Genomic DNA, 22,988 nt, shown 5'->3' on the forward strand with positions numbered 1-22,988 from the left:
TTTCCAATTTCAGAAAAAAGAAACTTCATAGATTTTTCTTTTTTTTCTTTTTTTTTCACATCTTGAATCAGACATCAGCAAATGTGTTTGTATGTGTGCATTTTCCCCAAAGCACTGAGAAGAATGTCGTGTGAGAATTATCTTTTCCATTCACAGTCATGCTGCTATTTGGTCACATTTCAATCCACTGAAAGAAAAAAAGAAGGTGGGGGAATTGAAAGCCCAACAGAACCGCTTAAATTATTTCAAACTTCAATGGTGCTGCAACCCTTAACAGAAGGCAGAGCTCAGTTGTGTCCATGGAACGGTTCCACATTTCTTAAAAAATAAAAAAAAAAGCTAATAAAAATTTTTAAAAGCACAGACATTAACGAGCTAACACAAAAGATTTATTACTTACATTTATTTTCTTTTCTGTCTTTTTCTAGTAAACGTCTGCATTCTCCAAATAAGAGAGGCAAATTTCCAGCAAGTAAGCTTCTTTCCCTCCTTCCTCACCTTTATGTTTCACTTTCCTCAATTGCTCCTTAAATTTTTTAATTAAGGTCATCTTGCTTTTTTGATTCATTGATCGTAGTGACATTGTTTCTTTATGTTCAGAAGGCAATATAGAGTGGTCAAGTTTCAAGTCACACTGGCTTTGTTATTTTAAGTACTGAAATATAGGAAAATCTGTTTTATAAGACCCCTGAGTTATTTTTCTGTCTGAAACAACCTTGTCAGTAGGCTGTGTTTCTTGCTAAACAAAAAGCTGTGTTTTGCTGCTGAAAAATCTGCCAGAGCAGTAAGGCAGAGTAATATGTTCATATTTTATCAACCAAGAAAGTACACATATAATTGAGGGCTCATTAACCCTCATCAAGTCACATCTAAAAAATTTCCTGTTTCGCCTCCCCTTCATGTATTCTGAGTATCAGTCAATATTTTAAGTCTGTTTTGTGGCTGCCAGGTCTTCCAAATACCAAACTAAAATGGACATCCCTTCAAATGCAAATTAATAGTTTTCTCCCCTCACAATTGCATATGAGAAACATGGGAATGCTTTACACCCTGGAAAATTATAATGATTGTATAGAAGTCTATGTCAAGGAGATTCTGTTGCCTTTCTGGTGTTTCTAAGATGACACATATTTTTTGCCCCTTTCCTTAGTGATTGATGCTATTGGAATGATGATAACAGGAATATCCCCCAAGTCTTAGTATTAGTACACTTGCCAAATAAAACCAATCATAGATGCATAGAATCATAGAATGGTTTGGGTTAGAAGGGACCTTACAAATTGTCTAATTCTAAACTCTCTGCCATGGGCAGGGGCATCTTCCACAAGACCAGGCTGCCCAAGGCCCTTCCAACCTGGCATTAAACACTTCCAGGGATGGGGCATCCACAGCTTCTCTGGGCAACCTCTGCCAGGGCTTCACCACCCTCACACTATAGAATTTCTTTCTAATATCTTATCTAAACCTATCCTCTTTCAGTTTGAAGCCTTTACTTCTTGTCCTGCCCCTACATGCTCTTGTAAAATGTTCCTTGCCAGCTTTTTGTAGGCCCCTTTTTGGTACTGAATGGCTTCTCTAAGGTTCTCTCAGAGCCTTCTCTTCTGCGGGCTGAACAACCCCAGCTCTCCAAGCCTGTCTCCAGAGGAGAGGTACTCCAGACCTCTAATCTTGGTGGCCCTTCTCTGGGTGTGTTCCAATAGTTCAACATCTTTCTTGTGTTGGGAGTCCCAGAGCTCAGTGGAACACTTCAGGTGGGGTCTCATGCAAGAGGAGTAGAGGGGAAGTAGAGGGGAAGAATCACCACCCCTGACCTGCTGGACGCATTTCTTTTGATGCAGCCCAGGACACATTTGGCTTTCTGGGCTTCAGGCACTCATTTGCTGGATCATGTTGAGCTTCTTGTCAGCCAGCACGCCCAGCTCCTTCTACCCAGGGCTGCACTCAGCTCGTTCTCTGCCCAGCTTGTGCTTGTGCCCAGGATTGCCTCAATCGAGATGCAGCCCGCCGTACTTGGCCTTGTTGAACTTCATCAGTTTTGCACGGACCCACCTCTCAAGCCTGTCACATTCCCACTGGGTTGCATCCCCACCTCCAGGGTGTCAACTGCACCACACAGCTTGGTGTGTTAGGCAAAATTGCTGAGGGTGCACTCAATCCCACTATCCCTGTCACAAACAGATGTTGAACTGTGCCAGTCTCCATACAGACTCCTGAGGGGCACCATTTTCACTGCTCTTCTCTTGGACATTGAGGCACTGACCCCAACCCTTTGAGTGTGACCACCCAGACAATTCTTTATCCAACAAGTTTTCAGTCTATCAAATCCACACATTTCCAGTTTATAGACACGGAGACATTGTCAAATGTTTTGCACAAATTAAAGTAGATGACGTTGGTTGCTCTTCCAATGCCGTAACACCTCTGGTTATATCAAGGAAGAAAAATCACAAGTTCTATATAAAGTAATAAATTTATATTGAACTAAATATTTTTCTATTATTTTAGAGTGTTTATTATATTTCTATTGCCAACTATGTTGGCTTTATTGTATTTTTACTTTAATACTCCTAATGTTCAAACTTTTGGTTTTGTTTTCTACATTTATGTTACAAAGCAGAATTTTCCCCTTTGTTCTTTTGAAGTTAGGAATTGTGTCTAGTTTTGTCACCAGCTAGCTAGCAAAGCACTGGAAAGCAGAGTTGTATCCTGTAGCCAGCATTTTTTCTCCGTGTAGCAAAATAGATTCCTGCATCAGGCTACCATTTTTTTCAAACATTCAACCGCTACTGTAACTTTTAGTTGTATCCACTAAAATAATGAAAAATTAAATTATTGAAGTTTGTTGTTTCAGGAGAAAAAATATTTATGTAGCTTAATTTTATTTAATTTAAGTACCTTGCTCATGACTGGTAAAAGCAGTATTTACTCTTCAGAAAGGTGACAGCAAGTAGTTTTCTTCTGTACCTTCTTACCCTGAAATGGGCATCAGGGCTCATTTAATAACTGATGCTGAATTGCTCCTTGTATATCCAGTATATTGGTAGCAAGTAATCTTCAGCTGTAAGTGATCAAAAATGCTTACAAATTAGTCTATGAGATAATCCTGCTGAGTTATGGATATCTAAAAGAATATGAGATCAGTTATAACTGTGCTGTTTTGAATACAGAAATAGATGTTGTATTGATCTTCATAGGCTGATTCTTTTTTTTTTTTTAACAATAGATGTTTCCATTGTGATGGTAATACTGCTGAATGAGTGCTGAAGTCAGTAAGGTTTATAAGTTGCTGACGTTTGGTGCCTTTTAACTACTCTATCTTCTCAATCTATTATAAGCAAGGCTAGATGGCCGATAACAGTGCCAGGCAGTATGAGAACTCTGTGTACACTGAAGATCCCTTATATGTCAATAATGGAGTGCAGTTCTGAGAAATATTAAGTTATATCCTTATCCAGAAATACCTCCTACTGCCTACTGAAGTCAATGAGAAAGACAAAGCCAGAAGAAAATTCAATGCTTGCATAAATTGTGGTTCGTCAGGCTGCTTTGCAATCATTCTTGTTGATAGTCCAGCAAAAAATAGTATTGGGTAACTGGATTTGGGTCCTGCTGTCCATTTATTGGCAATTGTGAAGTCCGCCACCAAAATATTTTCCAGGTCATTCTGTTTTCAGTGAGTTACGTCTGCAATCATACTGTTCTTCTAACTTATATATAGAATATTTATACATATAGAAATGCACACAGAAATCACCTAGTTGTCCACTGAAATAAAGTTGTTTCTGAGTGAAACAGGAAACTGCTGCATGAGGTCATTCTTTGTACATCATAGGTGTGAGGAAGAAATGAACATGTCTCGGGCTGAGTCTGTAGGAAGATGTAGGTCTGGTATTTTCCTGTTTTCTGAAAGACCTCCCTTCTGGCATGAAACTGTGTAAATTTAGGTCTGTCTGAGATGAAGTGAATCACACACAATACTCCCTGCAGTCCCTCAGGTCTTCCTTGGAGGCTTTGTGACAGTTTTTCTTTTGTGAAATTAAGTAAGATGATTGCAGCCCCAGGAGATGGTTACAACCATGTATTACCATTTCTGGAATGATTTGGAAAACTTTTAATCACCAATATGTCCCAGCTATGGAAAAAGTCCTGCACACAGTAACCTCTCCTATGTTTTATGGGTTATCTGTGTTATACAGGGAGGATATCTCTCAGTGCCACACATGCATTTACATTCCCCCAAATTCCCAAACAATATGCCATCTGGCAGTATCTAAACTCCTGCTGTTCAAAGGCAGAAACAATAAATAATAATTTTATGTATTACAGTGTGCTGTAAGCCTTTCTCATCATGGGATGCTGTTAAGTTTCCATCTGTACTGCGGTTTGGAAATGTGTTGTGACAAGGTTCCTGTCTGTATTAAGAATTTGTATTAAGAATTTTGGTAGCAAATGATGCACAGAAACATGAGGAATAAAAGTAAGAAAAGAAAAATTAAAATTTGAATGCAATTTCTTTAAACACGGCAGTATTTAAAGTGGAAAATGAATCCTTTTTCCATAGAATAAAATTATGGTATAACCTCCTCTCAAAAGTTAAGTCATAATGAACTCTTTTGTACACCTACAGGAAAGCATTGTATTTTCATATGCTCATGAATGTGGAAAACAGGGATCTGGAAACTTTGACAATGGTAGTTACCATCTCCATATGTATTTTTCTGCTCTGTATGGACTTGTTAGTACCTACTTAGGTAAATTGAAAGATTCCTGTTGATTCCAGTGCTATTTGACTCTTCTTCTATATGTCATTCAAGGGCTTATTTCATCATTACTCTGTTTCATCATCTAATATTACTCTTTTTTATGTATAGATAAAGTGATTCATAAAATCAGTGTTTCACCCCAGATGGTGCAAATAGGTGATTAGTGATTTTGTCTTATCATGTCCTTGAAATTAACATCTTCAGTGCGTAGTGAGAAAAAAAATTATATAAAAAAAAGCATCTATCTCTCTCAGTGATAGAGGGAGATATTTCTACAAATGAAAAAAAGAGATTTTCTTGTCCACATGCAGTCAGCTTACTGACTGTGAACACAAATGATGTAAAGATGTTTTTTTAAGCATCTTCCCTCTGCTTAATTTGCTGTTCTAACCATTGTTTTCTTAATTAGCTTAGTTTCATCTTAATAATTTGTTTTATTTTCTTTGCTATTACATTCTTGGCCATTAGAAAGACCTTTCCTTCCAAAAAATTCTTTGCCCAATTTGTTTCCCATAACAACAACAATAATAGGGAAAAATACTCCTTTTAATAGCAATTTAGGGGCCAAAATTCTTCCTTTGGTACTTCTACATAGTCACCCTTTCTGTGGGATTTGCACTCACATTGCTACGGCTAAACATCTGGCCTTATGCATCACAGCCCACCTCTCCATGTAGCTACAACAAGCAATAGTTACAAAACAGAGTAAGACCTCATTAATGTTTTAAAACTGAAGGAATAATATGCTTAATCATCTTGAAGTATTTGCATACCTATCCTTCCTTCACATCCCCTTGTACTGTAGCTGATGGCTGATATTTCCTCACGTCATAAGGCTTGGTCTATCTAACACAGGAAGTGGGAAAAGCATGTCTTTTTGACTTCTTGGCCTTTTGTTATGTCACAGATTTTGCTGTGGGAAAAAAAAAAATTGTTCTAATGCTCCTGTTCATTCAACCAGCTCCTGTGGGAAGGGCCCTGGTGCACTCACCCATCCCTAGCGCCGGTCACCCAAGAGTTATGGCACTCAGAAGTTTGGCAGAGCATTGCTGGCTCCTCTGATGTGCTCAAAGGAGAGCTTGTGTGGCCTTTGGGACAGACAAGTTGTGTTGAGGGTCATTGACTGTGAGAGTGCCTTTTTTTAATCCCTAACCTCTTGGCCCAAGCAATATACATGCCCAAGGGTGCTGAGGGTATCCAGAGAGAAATACAAGTCTTCATTAGCTGCCCATAACTTTATACGACATCAATGGTGAGCAAAAAGATTCATTAGTAGCTAGTGGCAATGCCAAAGAAACCCTTCAGTCTGATTATCCCAGCAGTTACTACCCTGCTAAAAAACTGGAAACCTAACAACAAAAATAATACATTACTAAAAGCTGGACAAACTAATCTTTCAAATAAAGAGATCCAAAGCTACATATTACATAATACAATAATAACATTAATTTTCATTTTTGTAGTTATTTCGTGCCTGTGTATTTTTTAAACATTCAGAGTTTTCAGCACAGATTATGATCTTAAATTTTCAAGGTAAAATTGCAGAAGACCTACTGGTTTTCAAAGCCAGACCAAACTGAAAACCTAACAGCACACTGGTTTGTATCTTGATTTATTAGGAAGCAGGCTTAACTGAACTTACTGGATGAAATCTAAATAAGTCTTGCTGGATTTCTGCTTTGCACCTGCAGAAGCAGCTTTAGAGAGCTATTGCCCTCTGTAGATACTGTATACTGCCTGCACAATCTTCTCAAGAAAAAATTAAATAAGAAAAATAATTGTTTATAAATGGAGAAAATGGCAGTACCAATGTATTTTGCTGTAACTGCCCCCTTCTGAAATTTGAGACCATGGTCCCAGTGAAGTTTATGGGACAGCTCAAAAACACAGTCGTGTATGCAATGCTTTTCTTACTGTGCTGGGATTTACTCCTAGAAGTAAAGTGATAGGTATAGTGATTTGTTTGGGGTTTTTCCCTTTCAAAATATTATTAAATTTATTGCTTAGAAATTGCTATCACTTCTATTGGTTTATTTACTACAGAAAAGAAGGACTGAACTGAGAGTGGAAAAATAATAATATTTCTTTCTTGCATAAGAAAAAGGTAAGATTTAAAGGCCCATAATACTGCAGGTACTTATTTATGGCATACTAATAACTATGAGGTAATTTGTTAAGTTCCCAAATACTGGCAGCTTTTGATTTAAACTTATTCAGACCTTCACAGTCTTGGCTGCCTAAAAACTGATGATTTAAAATTCACAATCTTTTCCAATTAACTGAGACAATGAGTCTGCTGTTTATGCCACTGTATTAACCTGCTCTGCAGTAGAGAAGAAAAGGTTACATTTTATTTTGTGGCAGCATATTAGGTTTGTGTGTATTTCAGGCTCCTCAGTTTTGATTTATACTATCTCCAGTTTGGGTTTATTGAAGGGAGAGTTCATTCTTTCTTTTTTTCCTCCCACTCCATCCCCTGGGAGCTATAAATGCCCCAGTTATCCTGGGAATTTTTTTTTTTTTGGTCCCAGGTACCCAGCTGTGACTGAAATAATGTTCCCCATCTGTGTTCATTGTTTGCATTGATGGTGTCTGTGCAAGTCACCAGAGCTTTCCTAATAAGGTTCAGTTTGACCTTTCAGAAGTTCTCAAATGAAGAATCTAAGTGCACTCACCAGCCTCAAAAGAGATAGATAGACTTCTCTGCCACTGACCTTACAAACTGCTGTAAGAAACAGTAAAAAGGACTGTTCCAAAACCAAAGTCAGCCCTCTGAGCTGTTCAAGAGTGTGCAAGCATTGGGCAGCCATGAGCTGGCTGTTCTTCCCAGAAGGATGGTGCACCAGATGGAGAGAGATCCTGGAGAAGGGGAGCAGACAGACTGACAGACAAAGAAGTCAGTCAAAAAAGAAGTCAAAGAAGAAGAGGAACAGAGGAAGAGAAAGTTTAGAGAGATGCCCTTTTAACTGACAGGCTGATTTTTAGGCAGGAAAGCACTGTCTAGTGGTTTCAGTGCCCATGTGTTCAAGGCGAGGGCTTCAAGCTGTACGTGCTGACTTCTGGTGTGGTGACCCCTGGTTCTCCTCCTTTTTTGTGAGAGCACTGGAACTGGTGTGACAACACGGGAGCCAAGTGAAAGGGCTGACCCATCTGAAAAATGATCTTGTTTGCTGGTTTGCTCTAATAATTTTGGCTGGCATGGTTAGTACTTGGATAGATTAGTTCTCTCACCTGGCTCCCCTCAGCCCCAGGAGCGTTGGTGCTGACACATGCAGGGGAGACTCGCTGCCAGGATGGTGGGGAAAGGTGGTGTCTCTCCTGTCTGAAGCTTGTGCCTAGTTGAGGCTCATGTCAACAAAGAATTTCCCGTGTTCATGAAAATAAATTAAGCAAAGCTCTTTTTTTCTGTCAGGGAAACCTTGTGACTAAAGTCACTTATGAGATCTGGAATCTTAATAGTTGCTTGGTTCAGAAGCGGAGAAAGTTGATATTTACTTGTTGGTTTTTATCAAAGGAAGAAGAAGAGCAAGGAATTCAGATTAATAAAGCAGATACTGGTAGCTACCTTTCGGATGCCTAAAGACAAAATGGATTCGTTTGTGCTAATTTATGTATTATTTCAATATTATTTTATTTTAGCAAAGGACAAATGAACAATTATGAAAGCTAAGACAAGTATCTCCAAAACAGAAATTTCAATTAAAATAAATATTACAAATATTCTCCAAAAATATCCTGACAAGTTATAGAACTTAGTGATGGACATCTAGGTATTTGAACCATTCATTAGAATCTGGGTATATTAAGGCTCTAAGTTTCAATTATTTTAACTATAGCAACATGGCAACTTGCAAGCAAGGTAACTATATGTGGATAAACTTGATTCTACAGAGTGATTCAGCAAAGTAAATAGGAATTCATAAGTTAAATTTTGCAAATAAATTCTGAACCCAGTATGAACAGAGCTTGTGTTGCAACTGTGTGATTCCTAGTAGTTATAAGTATTAATGTGTTCTCCCCTTTTTGCAGGTTTTGCCCATAATAAATTCACTGAACAAGACATACGGACTTCTATCCAATGCTATGAAAATTAACCAAGGCACATTAACTTCAGGAAATTTTCAAAGGTACAAAAGTAATGTGTGTATTCAGCAATTAATTTAAACAAATAAGCCATCAGTTTGTGCTACATGGCTTAAGTATTATTCAGGTCAATAATTAAGCTGTAGTAAATCTGGAGGTTCTATTCTGCCAAACTTTAAAGGCGCAAGACTAACCCAAGGACCCTTCACATTTTAGTAACCCAGCAAATGATTACACAGATAGCTTTTCAATCCAAGGTTTGCTATTAACTTTCTATTTTTTAAGATATCCAGGAATTCTATGTTTTGTGGTTATTGAATAATATCCTGTGAAATAATGTATGCTGTCTTGCAGTTATGAAAAGGAATATTTAATAGGCTTCAGTTATGTCAAGATAAAATGCAGTTTTCCTGTAGGGAAAGATATACATTAAGCAAAAATCATGGTTTGGAATTTTCCTTGTTTATGTGAACATGACGATTATGAAAACTTGAACCTAATCTCACTGTATGCAGCTGGTCATGGTAAAGAAAAAGCATTTTGCAAGCTGTCTTATGCGACTCTGCCAAAGCAATTCCAAAGTATCTGTGGTAGTTCTGTGCTTTCAAGGTCTGGCTGACTTTTAGGTGGAACTCATAGCAAGTTGTGTGGTGACCTCGTGATGGGGGAATTATGGCAATAGACTCAGTATCAAATCATACATCTCAGCTTAACAAATAAAAATATAAAGCCACATGACAGAACACAGAGCAGGAAGTTTGAAATGCTCTGAGATTCATTTTTTCCCCTCAGCTATATTATTTTCTGTCACCTCATTTACATAAAGTATTTCTGGTTAAACAATTTGCAAATGCATGTGATTTAATAGCAGGTATATGTGTGGCAGAGGTAAATTTGGACTTAAAATTAAGATATCGCTAGCAGTGAAAGACAGATGTTATACATCAAGTTTATTTCACATGCAAACCTTTGTATGGAATTTTCTTGGAACCAGTAACTTTCTGACATGTTAGCTCATAGTTTATTTTAATTACAAAATATCTAAATTTCCAGATCTTCTGATAATGCTTCATAATTACTAGAATTAACATAAGCTTATTCAATCTGCTTTATTTTCCCTCCAGATGTGTGGCTGCATAATGGTCCCATACAAAGCAGATATTACTTTCTTGCATGCAGCAAATCAGAATATCCAGGCTTTCCTATACCAGTGATCTAGTAATTAACTTAATTTCCAACTCAATTTTCTCTCCCAGCTTTATCTAAATTTTTACTATGTTTATCTATAGGTCTATCTATAATTTTGCTACATTGCTCTTGAAGAGGTTAACCAGACTAAGGCCAAAAAAATGCATGCCACAGATTTCCACAGAAGTGGAAGTTATGAATAATATTATATAGATAGAGTGCTCTTGATTTTGATGGAGAGAATGGATCAGATTATTATTTGCCATACATTTCAGTCCTACTCAATGAAATGACAAGTGATCATTTTGGTCATGTTCCCAGTCTACCAAAGGCAGGAAGCCCAAATAATCTTAAGAAGGATGTTATATTGGAAGAATTCCAAGCAATTTTTGCAGATCCAGAGGTTAATTTATATTTTTTTTAAAGCTTGAACATTTTTTATCTAACATGAAACTTCAGTGGCTCACTTTTCATTGACTGCATTATCTGCTGTTCTAGAGAGATTTTACAAGTTTATAAACATACCTTTTCTCTACAGATTCAGGGTCATAGTGTCTCATACAATGAACCTATAACTGTGAATGTACAGAAATGTAATTCATATTTGTCAGTATTAGGAATGCCTTTAGAATATTTATTATGAAATAAAGTGTTATCACTTGCACCATGGATAAAATAGTTGGGAAGTTCCAAGAAAAATGTAAAGGCAACTTTTTGACCTGAAGCTTAAAAATCATGTCTCTTATGTATATAATCTATTAATGACATGCTCAGTGCAAAGACTTTTTTGGCACATTATCCACTGACATTCCACAATCCAACTTCAGTTAAGTTGAATTCTACTGAACCCTGGGGGTCAAATTTTTTAGACATGTAGTTTCATTACTGCCCACACATGTATCCCAGTTCCAGCTCCAAATATACATATAGGGTTCCCAGTTTATTTCTGGGAAGTGAAAGAGCTCGAAACACCCATTTCAGTTCATCTGAAATGAGCATGATCCTGAGCTAAGAGCTGGAGAAGCTTCCATGTTACAGGACTTAAGAGAGTGAGTCTGTATGAGGGCAAGAAATGGGGCTGACCAGCATTGTCTCCAAGAGAAGCCCGGGTAGAGGGTCAGATGGGTCTCCCAGAATAATTCAGAAAAATCCCAACAGGCAGTAGTTTGCTAGGAAGCTGAGGAGCAGACACATAGAGCATTAGAGCATGTAACATTTTCTTGCAGCTGACTGCATCACCATTCATGTTACTGTGTGCACTCTGAGGGCCCATTAGCAAGGTATAGCTGAGAGTCCTGCTTGCAGGTGTACAGCAGAGCTACTGTCTTTTTGTAGGGTTGCTTTTTCTGTGCTGTGATACTTCATTTTTATTATTTGTCTATACAGGATGCAGCCAAGTTGTGCTGAATCTGTAATAAGCTTTTCTCTAGCCAGAATCTTGTCAAGTGTTCTCCACGTCTAGAGGCTTTTTCTTTCTCTCCTGCTAAAAGGTCACAAGGAAATGCCCATCAAAAATAGGGAGGTTCTTTAGGAAAAGTCCTCTAACACATACAGAGAGGTGCATCTCTGTATTGCATGCCTATACAAGTTCAGACATGCACCCACAGAAAGATTATCTGCCAAGAAGCCTGACAAGAAGCTAGTCACATCTGCATACCCCTGTGTGATCTCTACCATCAGTGACTTTAGTTCTCTGAGCGGCATATTCCACTTTTGCCAACAAAACTGATTCTTTTTCCTCTCATGTTGTCAAGTTTCTCAGTTAGGAAAAGTGGATTATGTAGAAGGGGATTGTTAGCTGAAAGGTAAGGGGGTGGGGGGGAAATGGTATCTAACTACAATAGTTATAGATGAAAAAATGAGATGTTAGAAAAATACACAAATTTGCCCCTTCTTTTCCTCTCCATTTTGTGACTTTCTTGCCTACATAACATTTCTGTTCTGACCTGGTAAACAAGAGCCTTTTCCATTTGGTTTTCTTTCCCATCACACTCTCACACATAAGCCTTTCCCATGTTTCTCTATATACACTGTTGATTAGGATCTAGAGGGAGTTTTTTTACAGACTGTCAATACAGTAGAAAGTCTGTGATCTCAGAGTTTTCCCTTTAGAAGCTGTGAAAATGAAGATTCTTGGCTTCATTTTTAGTATATCTGTAACCTACCACATGTCACTTAACTTGTTTGCCTTTGTGGCTGCTCATCCCTATTAAATTAGTTCACACCAGTAGAGCTGCAAAGAGAAAGGATGAGGTTTTTCTCCTTCATTTCCTCCTGCTACTTAGTGGGAAGGGGTTCTCAGCTGCTGATTAGGTTGCTTCATTGGTTTTCTTGCCGGCGTGTTTCTCTGCACCGCATGCCTTAATGAGGAACAGGCGGTCAGCAGTTCGGTGGGCAGCGTGCTCAGGGTGTGCTCGGGAAAAAAGACACGGGCAAGAGTAAAAGAGATCCAAATAGCTTCCTTTCCAACCTGCACCAAAATGAAGGCAGGGATTTTTTTTTTTTCAAAGTTTACTCTTAGGATTTCAAGATCAAGCTGTCAAATTGCTAGTCTCTGGAAGTTTTTATGAACATTTTCCTACATTTAGGTGGTGAGGTTTTTTCCCTGTAAGAGCCAAGTCACTTCCTTCCTGTCCAGTATCAGTCATTATATAGTGGAGAAATATAACCATGCAAGGACACCAAAATAAAACATGCATAGTGCGATAAAAATAATATTTCATGTAAGTAATGTTTTTAAGGTGGATTTTGTAGAAGAATTGTATGTGTCATTATTTCCTCTACCTCCTCCCAAAGATTTCCCATCAGATGAACATTTAAGAATTGTGATTTTTTTTCAGCCATACTCTTCTACTGCCAGGAACTTGATCCAAAAGTATCTCAACATTTTTCTTGCAAAAATGCAAAGTTGCCCTATAAAATAGTTTGGATTTTACTTATTATAGAACCATAGTCATAGAATGGTTTGGGTTGGAACGCACCTTAAAGATCATCTAGATCCAAACCCCCACCCTGGGCCGGAGCACCTTCCACTAGATCACCTTGCTCAATGCCCCATCCAAGCTGGTCTTGAACTCTTCCAGAGACAGGGCATACACAGGTTCTCTGGGTGACCTGTTCCAGTGCCTCACCATCCTCATAGTGAAGAATTTCTTCCTAATATCTAACCTAAATTGATCCTTTTTCCTTTTAAATCCATTCCCTACATGGCCTTGTAAATTGTTCCCCTCCTGCTCTTCAGTACTAAAAGGCTGCCTTAAGGTCTCCCTAGAACATTTTCTTTTCCAGGTTGAACAATCCAACTGTTTTCAGTCTATCTTCAGAGGAGAGGTGCTCCAGCCCTCTCATTATCTTAATGGCCCTCCTGTGGATGTGCTTCAACAGTTCTATGTCCTTCTGATGCTGAGAATCCCAAGAGCTGGATGCAGCTCTCCAAGTGGGGTCTCACAAGAATGGAGTAGAGGGGTGAAATCACCTCCCTCGACATGCTGGCCATTCACTTTTTGATGTAGCCTGGGGTACAGTTGGCTTTCTGGGCTCAAAGTGCACATTGCTGGCTAGTGCTGAACTTCTTGCCAACCAAGTTTTCACCTCAGGGCTGCTCTCAATCTTTTCTCTGCCCAGTCCATATTTGTGCTTGATTCACATGCAGGACATTGCACTTGGCCTTGTTGATCTTCACAAGGTGCACATGGGAACTAGATCAAATGGTATCGTCTGGGAAAGGAAGAAAAGAATAATAGAAAGGAAACTCTTCTGTGATTTCACATATTAAGACCAAAATGGCAAAAGAAAACTGTGAAAGCAAAAACCATGCAAACAGGCAGAACTGCCTAATGTCATGTAAGTGGTGAGATAAAGTAATATTAAAAATGTAAATGCTTCTTGAGTGAGGTATATGAGTATATGGGTAACATTTTTTCACAGAGGACTTTTTTGGACATCCAGAAAAAAAATTATGTATCTGCAACTGCTTAAATCTACTTGCAGTGAGAAAAGTATTTGGACATGTGTTTATATATGTGCTATTGACATAGCAATGAAGCAGCTTACTGACTCAGGGCCAAGAAACACTAATGGTAAAATTTTCCAGCGTTTGTAGTTGCCTTGCAGTTTTACATAAGACATCATTTCTTATTGTTGCCTTGAGTTGTAATCATTTTCCCTACTGCCTCCTTACTTCTGGGGAATTCAACCATGTTTCACAGTTTATTCCTCATGTGGAAGAAAAATTCATGAGTTTCCAGCCAGTTTTGTCATTCCTAATATATAGGAATGTGTACAGAGGAGAGAGAGATGTATGTATGAGACTCTCTATATCATCCCCTTCTCAGCTTCTTTGGTGCTACATAGCAGTGAGAAAACTGGTGCCCTAGTTAGTTGGATGAGCTGGTATTTAGAGGAATCTAGTGTCACCTTTTTGCTCTGGGCAAGACATTCTGTGTGACAGTGCTACAGACAATGACACAGGGAAAACATTGTTTTACCACCTCACAGGACAGATACATTTAAGATTGTGAAGTGCTTTTGTAATGCAGTAGCAGGATGCTCATAAATGCCACAGAGAAATCCCAGGCTTCATGGCTCAAGAGTCATGTATCACACAGGGAGCACATTTATCTTCAGGAACTGATCCTGGAAGCTGCAGGCCACAACAGTTCCCACTGAAGGCTTTCTCTGACCCCTCAGTGATCAGAGATTTTATGTGATTTTGAAATCCTGTGAGATGTAAGTTAAGATGACTAAGGTAATAAAATATAAACACTGATTAACAAAGCAGGTCTTCATAGCCATTAAATTTATATTTATAAATAGCCAGAGACATGACTGAGTGACAGCGTTCAACCATGCAACAAATTGAAAGCAAATAAAGATATGATGACACAGTAATTGTAACTGAAATGAAAACATTCTTTACCAGTGTTTTTAGATTCTTATACACACATTAACTTTTTCTTTTAGGCAGCAGGCCTTCCCCACTTCATAGCTTGAATGGTACCAAATTAAACCATCATGTACACTGTGTGTTCCTGAATATTTGAAGCTCTGCATGACTATTGAAATAATCCAGACAACAAAAGAAAACAAATTTTCTGTGAAAACTTAAGACTTTGAATTTCTTTTGTGATTTAGATAAATTCATAAATATCCCCACGGCCATGATGCCATGGAAGTGGTGAACTCCTAATGCTTAGGTTACACTTAAAATTCCAGAAGGATTATATTCTGTTGTGTTCAGAACATAGTGGCTCTATTTTATGCCTCAAGGTACCCAACAGGATCATGATGAATTTTTAACCATATAAAAGAAGATGTGCATTTTAAAAATATTTTGGGGTGAGAGTGGTGATTTTTATTTTTCCTTCTATCTCGTACCAGCTGCTATTGTACCAACTTCAGAATGCATGATGTGATTCTCAAGTGCATGGCAATTTTCGGCTGGGTCTGGTGAGAAAAGTCTCTGTTGAGACTTTTCTTCCAATCTGAATATTGTATCACACACACAACATAGGCTAGGATTAAAATAAAGAAAAGTTAAGGTGAAGCACAATGCTGAAATACAGCATTAACAAAGATCTAACTATTAACTCACAGACTATTAACTAGAATAGACAATAAAGCAATACTTATAGGTAGAAAAAAATGGTGGTAAGAGAGAGCTGAGTGGATCTGTCTCATTCCAGGAATATATAAAAGGTAGAGCAGCTCTACTGACTTCTGAAAAATTTGTGGTGATATTCATTAATGTGCAACTCTGTCATAAGACCAGCATCATAAATGTTCCATGTCTTCTGTAGCTCATGGTGGTTACAGTGACCCTGTTAAAGCTATTCAGCTACTGCAAGCAAGTTTACAAACATAACTTCTCTTTTAGAAACCACTAATAGTAAAGCTAGATGGGCTACATTGGATAAATTTCTGTAGAAAAAGTTTTCTGCCTCCAAATTTTAGATGTCCTATATAGAGTTACTCATTCGATTATCACCATTATAACAGCTGAATGAGACATCTATCTTTGGAAGACTTCTCTTCTGGTTTTGCTCTTGCATTAGTTCTAAATTTGGTATTCACCAAGCAAATATTGCTGAGTAAGAAAGCATCACTTTGCGAGTTGAATTTTCAGTGCAGGATAATAGTTAATGTGTGAATTTTCAGTGCAGGATAAGAGTTAATGTGCATTCTTGATCTGTATATTGAATAATGGCAAAGTAGTTCTATAGATCAGTTTTAAAATGCAAACTAGAAATAAGTGCACTTTCTGTCTAAAAATGGCTTAAGAGATTTCTGGCTCTGATGTTTCACTGTCTAGTTTTTTGGTTTGTGGGGTTTTTTCCTTTTTGTAGATAGGTCCTTTCTGTAAGTACGAATAAAGTAAAACATTTTCATGTTGCACTGTTACTTCACTATATGAAGAAAACAAGAGGGATCATTTCACCCATCATTGAAGTGCAGCCATTTCAGTGATGTATAATGTTATGGATGCTAACAAACTAAACAAGGGGTTAATGAGCAGTAGAATAATATATGCTGTTAAAACTGCAGAGAAAACTGAAAGCCTGTTTTGATAAAGGGAGATGTTTGACCTGCTTCAAGCTATAAAAGAAAATTTGTGATTCTCCTAAGTCCACAAGCCCTAGATTAATGTTAGTGTCAAACTGACTTTGTGTTAAGCTTAGTTGATGTACCTCTGGGCTATAAGATGTTACTTTGCCAGCAGCAAAGGTCACATGTTTTCAGGTACTGGCAGTGCAACTAATGACAAGTTGTTTCTGTGTTTGAGTGGATCAGGGTCTTTTTAGCTTTCATTCAATGAATTTGGCAAGGTGTTGCCTCTGCCCAAGAGGGCCCTGTGCCTTTCAGCATACAGCTGAGGGAATTATTAAACCTCCAGCTCCAAAATCTATAGCCTCATTTAGTTCAGACCTCCCAAAGGAATGTTTATGCCCTTAGCTAAATAGCAAACAATTTTTACATGGGTGGAAAATTTCTTCTTGATCAGAAAAAAAAAAAAAGAGAAAGAATAATTTCTATATTTAGCCCTAAGAACATTATAAAAATATGGTAGGTCAAACTAGATTTACAGTTATAGAAAACAACAATTACAGTTATAGAAAACAACAGCTTTTGTGAAACTTTGCAAGCACCAGTCTTAAGGAAGGAAGCCTGATCAAATAGCTGAAACTCAGGAGCAGAGCTGAAGTGCTGCTTTCCTGGCTCCTTCTGGGTTGTTGAGTGACAAAATAAGTCAGGTAACAATACCAAGATTTACACAACATTGTGAGTCATCTCTAACAGGTAATCAGAAAATACATTAAGCCACTCAGATGGGAGCCTGAAACTTGCCAGTCACAGAGTACACATGACTTCTCCTGTGCATTGGAATGGTGAAGAGTGCTGTGAGAAAAGTTTTGTTCTCTGAGGCAAAAGGCAATAAAGGGAGTTTAGGTTAGAATGCTCTGGGAACAGAATTTGCTAAGTCTTATCTGACACCTACAATCTTTGGGGTGGTTTTTTTTCCTCCCACCATGAGATCTGAGCAAAGGGAAATGATAACAGCTTATAGTGGATGACAAGGGGTTGGATACCCCAGATAGCTGTCTCTTGCACAAACACAGATACAGTCAGTCTTCTCTGAGAAACAGATGCTTGGAGCCTGAAGTCATGTCCTTCCTCAGTGTCAATGCATGCTCTTAGTCACTTTCTACATTATCCCCAAAATTTTTGTTTAATAAGAAGCAGAAATGTCTCAAAAATGCCAGCAGCCCATCACCGCATCAAGAGATCTAACCTGCAGAACTAAGCAACCCCCACAACTCCCCAGCATATGGATCTTACCAGGACCAGCTTTCCTAGCAGAGGTGTATTTAACCTCTTGTCACCATTGCCTGGTGACTGTGGAACACTCCTGGGACTGGAGCTGGATCTCTGTCATCATGAGGAGGAACCCTTGAAATTGAGACTTCCAGTTTCTGATGGATCCCAAGCATCTCATGAATTTTCCATGAACAGTATGTACCTCACAAATAGGGGTCCTGTAGAGAATTATGCCTGTTTTGCATCTCCCAAACAGCTTTAGCTAAAAGGCAGGATCTCAAGCAATTAGCACAACATAGACAGGGTGACAACTGAGCAGACCCAGAAGCCTAGCATTAGGTCTCCAAAGAACTTGAGGGATCCTAAGCTGTGCAGCACGATAGGTATGGATTATTTTAATTGCTCTTGTGAAGTTAAGCCCCTAAGTTTCTCTGAAAGGCCACTGACGTGATTTGTTGCGCACTTGCTGAAAAGCACATGGGTTCATGCTATAGTGACTCAAGTACCAATGGAGATTGTTAATTTGCTTGTATATATGCCACAGTTCCTAGAAGTGCCTATGCAAGGATTTAACTAAACCTGATTAGCTTAATCAGCACAGCTTTGAACATGGACATGCCTTTCTCACATCTGTGCCATTTGTTTCACTGCTTCCTTTCTCTTTTTCCTTTTGTCACATTTTTTCTTAACAAAGTTTACATAACCTTAAATCCACTGACTTTTTTCTGAGTATATTTCTTTTTCTTCTCTTCTTAGTTGCATTTTTATCTCTGTAGAAAGTTGTAGAAGGTGTAAAACTGGCAAAAAGAAATACAAGTACCAAAAAGATGAGACTAAATAAAACCTGAAAATGCAATACAGTTTGCCCTCAAGCTTTTCATAGCAAAATTTGGGATCTGGACATCTCTCTGAGCCTGCTTAGCACAGCTGAGCACAGAAAGGGGAACAGACCACCATTGAGTATGTTGATGTATTAGGCTTCAGGAGAAAGTAAAAAAATATTAGAGGACAAAACTGGCCATGCTTCCCCTCACAGTAGCATTGGGTACTCAGGCACAACTTCCCTAAAGCATAAGGAAAAGCAGTAAATAAATATTTTTTAGTATTGCAAGTGTAGTCTTATGTCAGTGTCACTCTTCCAAAAGCAACAGCATTTTATTTGCTTGTATTGACAAAATTCAGGGTTACAATTTTTGCTTCTGAATACAATTTTATTTGCTTGTATTGACAAAATTCAGGGTTACAATTTTTGCTTCTGTATTTTTCATCTGAACTTCAGATCACAAAACATTAATGTGTTTTCCCTCCCTTTATGAGAAAATAAGTGTACTAAGTTTTAAATGCATGCATAAGAAAGGAATATAAAGCATGTATGTGTATGTGCACCTGTAAGGAGATGTTGATGAAGACACAGGTGTAACTTCTAGCCTTGTGACAATCACTGCTTCCCCAGACACAAGCTGGGAAATCATGAAAATGTATGAAACTGTCCCCAGTGTGACTATCTAATCATCTTTCTTCTGTCACTTTTGTACTTGTGCAATAATTGCACCATTGCGTACTACTGGAAGGATCATCACCAGGGACATTTTAATTTAGGTATGTATGGTAGGTTGATTACATGCTAAAACTTTCAGATTTGCACTTTTCAATATCTTTTCTGTAAACAGGGTAAGGCAATAGCTCAGAAAATGGCACCAGTTACCTCATCTACTGGGTTGGATCAAGACACTTAGACATAGGTGCTAGGATGTGAATATCTGGAGTCCCATCATAGGCAATAGTATTTGAGTCAATACAGCCAGTGGAGCTTGGAGAGCTGCACCTGGACAGTGAAATAATGTCCAGGTTCCCCTAACTGCACAGGCTGGATTGTCCTCTGACTGTCGTAAGAGCTTAAACACCTACCAGCATTTTGAGAATTAAATCTTGATGTCAGTGGTGCAGAGGTGAATACTATCCTGTGAAATCATTGAAGCAGATGCAGATGTATGTGTGAAGTAGACAGTGATTGAATTCAAACTGTTGCGACTGTAACATGAATAAATTCCTTTCTGTTTTGTGACCATCAGGTGTAATTAAAATCCAGTGGATGGTTAACTTACTTTTACTTACCTATCACAGGAGGGATATATATGCTGTATTCGTGAGACAAGTAACTCTAAATTATTTTTTCATGTTTAAGATATTCAGGGTGGTCAGTAAACATTTAGTAATGCTAACTCCCATTAAGCACTACATAAGTCAATTACACGTACTCATTTCCAATAAAAATATTAAAACCAGAAGTCAGAGAGCTAGTCCTGTAGAGTTTGAACAATTCCAAATAATGATTAGTACCATACTTGTTTAACACTAAGTGTGATGGAGGCCTCAGGGCCGTGTTCATACCACGAGAGAGGCTGATCCCAAGACCCATGGAGCACTGACAAGTGGTCAAAACAGACCTGAAGTGATTCATAGACCTTCATGCTTGATCCCATGAATGGAGGTGAATCTGACTCTCCAACCTTTCTTTAAATAACAAGATTCAGGCTTGTTTTTCTGTGCAAAACAAGTTGCTGACAGCCCAGAAATAAAGAAGGGGTTTAATTTCTTTTCATTTCAGAGCTCTTAAATTTTTCTGTCTCAACACTGCCTCACTAGGTATGTTGGTTGTGCACCCATCCAGAAGCAGGATACAGTCAGCATTTAATTATCCATGTGTTGCAGATTATTCATGCCACAGGTATCAGCTGAAGCAGAGAGCTGCATGAATGTTTCTAAAGTGCTTCCAGGAGCATCTCAACTCCATAATCAGTACAGCTGCTTTTGAGTTACACAGAACTGGAGATCATAAGCCCATATAAATCTTATCTGGCTCCATAGTAAGCCAGTTCCCTGGGAAGCACAGAGACTGGTGGTGTCGACCTGTATCCAGCTGGGGTTTATTAATTTTGGCTCAATGCTGCTCTGCCAAACCCATAGTGGAGCTGGCTTTGGTGGCAATCCATCTGACAGGTGACAAGGGGTGGAGGGAGTGAAGCAATCACTTCTGAAGCATGGTCCATTTTTCTAGAAGAGGAGTTTGCGATTTTTTAAAGGCACTGTGCTACAAGATTCCAGACAGTTTGGCCCTGCTTTAAATATTTTTTTTTAGTTTTTAAAATTCTTTTAAAATTCTAAAAATTCTTCTAAAATTCTAAAATCTAGTTTTAAAATTCTTTTATTTTATTTTAACATTTCATTTTCAATAAATGTGTCTTTTTGAAGTGACTGGAGGAGTTGCATGGACTTGTGTTCAATCAGAAAAGTCAATTCTAGGTAGCTATAGATTGAGGGGACTTTAGTTCTTATTTTGTTTTCATAAGATAGATGTTTTTAGGCTGCCAACAGGTAATCCATAAAGATGTCTGTTCATCTTTAAAATGTGCTTCACATCAGGAGACTTCATTGAATCAATCCTAGGCTGACACTGTGACCTGGACTGCTCTGGACTACCAAATCCTGTGGTATGAAATAGCACTCCAGCACTAATTTTTCAGTTTCTCCAAACTTTTAACACTGGTTCACATGTAGTTTCTTCACATGACAGTGAGACACATATGTTCTAGACTAAACTTGAAAGCCTAGGCTCAGATTTAGTAAAGTCTTAGCGGTTTATGGGGGCTGTGAAAGTTGCTCAGTTAAAGCATGATGCTTCCATAGCTGATGGAGGCACTTCCAATGAAGTTATTCCTAGAGTCCCTTGGTTTTATTTTGTCAAGAGCAGAGAATTCTGAACAATAAACTTTTAGATAATTCAGTAAGATTCTTTATGACTTTATGTTAATTTCTGTATTATTTTTACTTTTCCCTTTAAAGGTCCTATTTCAAGTAGCAGAGGTTCTAAAACTATAATGTCAGCTTGTGTATAAATGACACCAGAAACCTCAAACATTCTGTTAGACAATGGAAAAGAAAATACATGGACAAGACAGAGACTAGAGAAAATGTAACAAGAAAAATATCTTAATTGTGCTGAAGAAAACATTTCTATGGGCTGCAAATATTTTTGATTGCTATAGCAACTTATCATCAAAAACATTCTAAAAATATTAATTAATTGAGTCTCACAATTTGAAAGGTGAATAAAAGTTATATTGGGATGGTCCTGTTTTTCACTGGAGTACAGTCTGATCCACTTGTGATTGATATTTGATAAAACACAAAGCTGTTGACCCAGATGGTAACAATCACATACAGAAAGTATTTCTAGATCATAACTGTAGTCTAGATTTTGATCCAAACTTCCTAGCATTTAATGGAAGCAGTGGCAGAATTAAGACACTGCTTAAACTGAGAAGGGAATTACGGTCAGCATTATCTGTTAAATGCATTGGGAACTGCCATAAATACAGGTAGTTCCAACCATGCCTTGCTAATGGCCTGGATAAGTCCCTCAATCTTCCCTTATCAAAACAAGGACCAAAGACACACCATGTGGAACAGATTCTGAAAGCTCTGTGGAGCCAGAAAAATCTGTTGCCTGTGACCCCAGGCATCACATTTGGTAAGACTTCAGTTTGATTGTATTTCTTTGAGCCTTCTGCTACAAGTGTTTAATAATTTGAACTATGTCAATAATTGCCCAAGTTTGCCTACATGAGCTAAGTCATTTAAGAAATTACTTAGGAAAGTAATGAATTTGATGAGAGTATAAGTTAAAATAATTAATCATCAGTTAGTCACAGTCTTGTGTCTAGACAAGCAACAGTCTTGCAATATGCAGTACCTGGGGCCAACAAGTAAAAATACTCCATTTCACACGAAGCTTTTGTTTCACTGTGATTGTGGTAATGTATAGACACACTGTAACTTAATTAAAATGCAAAACCCAATATACTTTGTCCTTACAGTGTCCTTACTCTTTGCCCTTACAGTGATGTAATCCAGATACTGTAGTCTTCAATTTAATTTCCTCAGCCTGTTGGAAAAAAAAAAAAGCCTCTTTCATGAAAACACGTATTTCCCTAAAGTTTCAGAAGTTTTAAGTGTATGTTTGTAACTAGCAAACTAATCTGTCTTCAAATTGCCCCTGTTGCAGAGCTGTAATTCAGATAATTCAGAAAACAGAATGTTTTCTGTACAATGCTCAGAATCATTTCTTAGTAGATGAAA

The 22,988-nt window shown here is 38.0% G+C and overlaps 1 protein-coding gene across 8 annotated transcripts in view; it reads left to right on the forward strand.

Annotated features, from left to right (window-relative positions):
• SULF1 (sulfatase 1) overlaps positions 1–22,988 on the forward strand; it is a 193,823-nt gene that overhangs the window by 77,899 nt on the left and 92,936 nt on the right. For 6 of the 8 annotated variants that reach the window (XM_038129787.1, XM_038129792.1, XM_038129789.1 and 3 more), the window contains one exon: positions 8,793–8,890. The gene's annotated coding sequence lies outside the window, so the exon portion shown is untranslated. Of the gene's footprint in view, positions 1–428; positions 473–8,792; positions 8,891–22,988 lie in introns of all 8 variants that reach the window. The other 2 variants (XM_038129788.1, XM_038129786.1) reach the window with 1 other exon arrangement.

Source organism: Motacilla alba, chromosome 2 (genome assembly GCF_015832195.1).
Source record: "Motacilla alba alba isolate MOTALB_02 chromosome 2, Motacilla_alba_V1.0_pri, whole genome shotgun sequence".
NCBI classification, from domain to species: Eukaryota; Metazoa; Chordata; class Aves; order Passeriformes; family Motacillidae; genus Motacilla; species Motacilla alba.